Source organism: Bidens hawaiensis, unplaced genomic scaffold, assembly GCF_021521415.1.
Source record: "Bidens hawaiensis isolate Kalapana, Puna unplaced genomic scaffold, B.hawaiensis_p1.1 tig00022006_1, whole genome shotgun sequence".
In the NCBI taxonomy this organism is placed as follows: Eukaryota; Viridiplantae; Streptophyta; class Magnoliopsida; order Asterales; family Asteraceae; genus Bidens; species Bidens hawaiensis.
This window is the reverse complement of record NW_027493412.1, coordinates 301,186-307,185: the sequence shown is the minus strand read 5'-3', so window position 1 is coordinate 307,185 and position 6,000 is coordinate 301,186.

Sequence of the window (6,000 nt, the reverse complement as noted above, 5' to 3'; positions counted from 1 at the left end):
TTTGAAAATTACGGGCGAAGTTGTTGAATTCAGCGAAGTTGTGCTTAACTTCGCCTTGGCAAAATTAAGCGTAACTTCGCCTGAACCAACTCTGCCCTATATAAGGGATTGTAAACAGTAAACTGTATCATTTTTTTTCTCGATTTACCAGCGAACTTGTTCGAATAATCAATACATCCGGATCTTATTCTTCACTTTCGATTTCGATCTTGTGTTCCTTGTTTCTACTATACTAGTGGTATGTGTAGTCAATATTATCCTATCTTTCTCGTTATGGTTTTACCCGGTTCGATACCTCGGGTCGTCGAACCTTAGAAACCAAGTTTTCCAACCTCACGTTACGTGTTCATGGACAACCTTTTCGTCCTAACACCATTGAAATATGTTGGACTTCATTGTTAGATCGTTAAATCGGTCCGAAACATCGGATAAACCTTGTTTGAATCTGAACAGTCGCCGTTTCAGATTCAGGCGAAGTTAAGGTTTACGCGAAGTTATTCTCAACTTCGCCAGTGGCTTAAGTTCGCCTTCAGCGAAGTTATCCACAACTTCGCTTGAAGCTTAATTTCGCCTATGGCGAAGTTATCCATAACTTCGCCTTGAACACAACTTCGCCTATTTCAAATTTTTTATAAGTTTATAGACGAACTTACAGATGAAGCGAAGTTGTTCCCAACTTCGCCTCAACTTTAAATTCGCCTGTACATCACAACTTCGCATATGGTACACAGCGAACTTGTGAGATGATTATATGGTCTCTAACTTGATTTGTTTTGTGCAGATATGGCTGCTGTTGGAGGTACTGGAGGTGATGATGGTGATGAGCAACGACAATTCTTCCCAGCCCATAACCAATACATCACTTTGGATCCAGACGCACGAGGCGTTGAAGACTATAGGGAGATTATCACATTTCTCCAACGATCACGAGTTTTTCACGCGATCACTAATACACTACCCATATCTCTGCCCAACATTCAAGATTTCTGGCAGACGGTGTATTATGATTGCAGACCTGAGCCTCCAGTGATGCGAGCAACTGTCAATGGTCAAGACATACAGTTTTCCTCGGAAGACATACGGTTGGCTCTGCAGTTCGGTGATGAAACGAGAGACGACCCAACGGAATTCGTAGCTCCTTTCCGTGACGGAGCTTACTTAAGGATGGGTTATTCGGGTCCGCTGGGGGACTCGCAGAGGAGGAAAGGCTTTCTGCTGGATCAATGGCGCTTTTTGATGCATGTGTTGATAGTATGCATGTCCGGCAGAAAGGCAGGAACAGATGGGATGGGTGCGACGATGCAATCGGCTATGATTGCGCTGACTTACAACCGCAGATATTCGTTTAGTCAGCTAATCTTTTACGAGATTGATCGTCAGAGACGGGCGACGGCGCGCGAGCGTTTTATTATGTATCCTCGGTTCCTACAAATGATTATCAATCATGTCGCTCCGTCTGTACCGCAAAGACGCCCTATCAGATACGTTGAGTGCGTAACAAAACGTATCTTTGCTCAGTGCAGAACGTCGAGCACTCGAAGCAACCCTGAGCGGCGTCCCAGGCATACTCCACTTTTCGGGTATCTCATTAACCCGGAGTATGTTCCTGCAGGAGGGGACGAGTTCAGGGATCCGCAACCACATCAGGCGGCAGCACCTCATGCTGTATCAGCTGCGCCTGTTGTATCTTCTGCTGCTGTGCCAGCTACTATATCTCAGGCTGTGTCCACTGCTGAAAACGTTGATCTAGATGCTGCTTTTAGTGGACATGGTTTGTTTGATATGGATGTCTCGGGTCCTCAGTTTATGGATGTTACCAGAGCAGCTACTTCGGTAGCTGACTCTGATCTAGACGAGACGTTTGCTGAGGCAAGAAGACTTATGGTGTCTCGTGAACGGACTACGGGAAAGAGGCCGAGAACTGTGGGGGAGGATGAGGATGAAGTGGATGAAGAGGAGGCAGTACAGATTGTGCTAAGACGCTCAAGAAGAGAACAGAGAGGGATAGGTTCGGGAGCTGGAGAATCTTCAAGACTAGTACGTTTTGCTCCACCTGCCTTATCTGGTATGTCTCTTATTCCTACTACTGCACAGGTTTCAGCGATCGAGACGTCGGCACCAACAATTGTGTCCCTACCAACCTCAACCGCTTAATCCACCGGTGGTAGTTGCACGGTTTGTGGAGTCGACAATCACCTCTACTGCAGGGTTACCAAGTGTACCACCTGCGGTCACTTCTGCTGATGTTCCACCAACTCCATTGCCTACTTCAGATACCGAGAGGATTCTTTCGCTAGAGCGGATTGTTGCTGAACAGTCAAATACTATTGACCGCCTAGTGGAATCCAATCGACTACAAGCTGCCCTCCTGGTTGAACATGGACGAATAATAGATGCCTTCAAGGATTACTTGGCATCTCAGGGGGAGAAGACGTGTAGGGGCGATGAGTTGAGAACGAAAAGACGAGAAGATCATGACGATGATCCCAATGCACCTTCAGGTGCAGGTGGTGAGCTGCCAAGAACCTCTCAGGCTCTTGGAGCTTCCACAACTGAGGGGGAGTCTACAAATGCAGCTGGTGATGATGTTGTAGTTGTGGATGACGACGCTGATGTTGAAGACGTTATTGATGCGTTGAAGGAGTTGGATGAGGAGGAGGACGATGAGTTGATGGATGATGATGACGTGTTGCCTATGGATGAGATTGAGAGGATTGGAGAACAGATTAATGTGGAAGATGTATTAGAAGAAGGTGAGATTGTAGATGAGTCAGTGGAACATGAGATTCCAGCTGTTGAGAGATCAGAATTGGGGGATGAGAGTGTGATAGAAGATACAGTATGGGAGGAGCAGCCGAACTGGAAAGAAGGCTGTGCTCAGTGGTTTGTTAAAACCAAGAAGCCTGCAGTGCCAACGATGTTCAGAAAGACTTATAATATAAAGGGCTATGCAGAGTCAAAGAAAGGAATCATATGCTGGTTGTACGACAAAGAGCTGAAACTATTTGTGATCAAACGGTACGACGGCATTCAGTACTTTAAGAGATTGTTGAGATCTCTGAATTCCTTACCAGAATGTGAGGTGAGAGATTTAGCGAGATTGGGGATGATCAATAGAAGTAATGATGATATGGCAAGAATCATTGGGAAGATCGTCTGGAAAGAAGCCATTAAAGACAAAAAGTTTGAACTCCTAAAGCCTCAAAAAGGAAAGTTGATAGAAGACAAAGATCGTGGAATGAGGGCTGACGGCAAACCTTGGATGGTAATGAAGTATAAACCAGTCCGTCATTTGAAAGAAGTACCGATGAAAGTTATGCCCAAGAACGTCCTAAAAGATTTAAAATGGTGGTACGTGGATTGTGAGACAGCTGAGGCGGTAATGGAAGATGAGGATGAACAAGAAGTACTTCGGGTGTACGACCCGATGCATCTTGTTAATCTATCGAAGGATGATTTGAAAGTGCTCAACGAGAAGAAGATCTTCTACATTCCTGCTTGGAAGGATCAAGCTAGGAAATATCAAAGGGTAGTGTCGGTATGTGTGAGAGAAGGGGCGCACGCGTAGAGGTAAAGATTACAAGACTCAAGATTTGAAGATCAAGATATGAAGCTACTGCCAAGGGGGAGTCTGTTGGTACATGTATGTCAGTAGTTCATAGTCTAGCATTTGTAATCGAGTCTGTAATGTAATTATGTTTTGTTTATGTTTGTTTTGTAATGCGCGAAGTTGTCAACAAGTTCGCTATGGCGAACTTGTTGAATCAGCGAAGTTATTGACAACTTCGCCTGTGGCGAAGTTGTCGTGTTTAAATACTGTTCAGCAGAACAGATTACGTGTTGTTCGTTTAGGGTTTTCGTTTCAGTTTTCAGTAACCGAGTTAACCGAGTTACGTGTCATAGTCTGTAACGGTGACCTCGGGTCACGTGTTTGTTATCAATACAACGTGGTTGGTTTATTGCTTGTGTGTTCGATCTCTACATACTCTACACTCGTATCTACCTACGCAGGGATTCCGCACCTGCGTTGTTAGAGACATCCCGTGTACGATCCGTACAGGAACCTACAACGTTTATAAAATTTTTTTCCCTTTCTTACAAAAAATATTCATAACTTTTCATGCATGGTTATTTAAAAATAAATAAATTTTAAAATCGAATAATTCTATCTTTTCTATTAGTAAGGCATTACTATATTAAATAATAAAAAATAATCTTGTTTAAGTATTATTATACGTGTGTAATATCACGGCATATAACCTGGCATATGTGTATAGTATGACATATTACATAACATAACACGTCAGATTACATCTAATGTAACACGTCACATTAAATACATATAATATGACACATATGTAATATGCCACATTATATATCTGTTCATATATTACGTATATGTAATTTGACATATTACATACATTACATATTTGTAATAAAACAATCACACACTGATAGACGAGTGTGGATGTATGACCAATAGTTGGTACTTGTTTTGTGTGTGTGGATGGGGGGGGAGGGGGAGGGGGTGTTCAAATAAAACTCTGCTTATAGAGAGTACTCGATAATAAATAAAGAACTATTTTTAACTTTTTTTAAAAAAATATTTTATAATTTTTTTCTTTCATCCTTCTTATAAGTTGATATTGTTTCTAAAAAAAACTGTTGATGTGATGCATATGTTCAATAGTGTGTGTTGCATATATACAATAGTGTTTTATTGCATATAATACAACACAATTGCACTTATACAATACACACTATTGAATATATACAAATACAACACTATTGCATGTATGCGATATACACTGTTGCATATATGTAATACAACACTATTGCACATAATAGTACATTAATTTTTTTTAATTTTTTTTTGCATATAGTATAGCACTATTGCACATATACAATATAAACAATTGCATATACGTTATTCAACACAATTGCACTTATGAAATACATACTATTACAAATATGTAATAATAATAATAAAAAAAGTCGATGCATTGTATATGTGTACTACATCAATTTTTTTTATTATTATTTTTTTTGTGAAAGTTAACAACATATAAGAAAGATGAATGAGAAAAAAAATTGAAAAAATATTTTTTTATTAGTTCTCGAGTTATCTCTCTAAGAAAGAGTTCTCAGCTAATCATGTCCCTATATATAGGGATGAGCAACTTAACCGCCATAATCATTAAACCGAACAATAACCGACATAACCGAACCGATTTTAACCGATGACCGATGGATCAGTTTAATGAATTTTTAAAAACCTTCAAATACGGGTCGATTTTGGTTAAAGATAATTCCAAAAGCGCTATAACCGAACCGACCCATTTATTTAACCAACAATATGTTTAATACGTTTGGAATCAACTTCCACCAAACATGTTGTTGGATTATATCATTTTGATGTTTTTGGTTCAACGCTTGTTATCATATTAAGTTGAATTTCATTGTTGGATTATATAATGTCATTCTATTTTGAATATTTGGTATTAATATTAAGGATTATATACCTTGTTAGATTATGTCATGTCGTTTTTTTGTAATAATTGGTACCAAACTTTAGGCTCAATTACATCGTTTTGGTTACGGCTAACCGATCTATAACCTACTTACTATAACCTACAAAACCGATTAACCAAAACCGCCATAATGGGTCGGTTATGGTTATGGGTTTGGCTCAAAACCGCCCCAAGCCGACCCATGCACACCCACCCACCCACACACACACACACACACACACACACATATATATATATACATATGAGAAGTATAGTTTGAAAACCCTCTTGAGTTAAGAAAACCCGTGAAAACCCTATGTAACATTGGGTTTTTTTTGTTACATGTAATATATATTGTTACATTTAATACAAAACATCGAAAACATAAAAAAAATGTTTTGCTATTTTTTTTACATTTTTTAGTAATTTTTATATATGTTTTTAGGAGAGAGAAAATGTAAATAAACTTTTACAATTTTTATTAACTTTA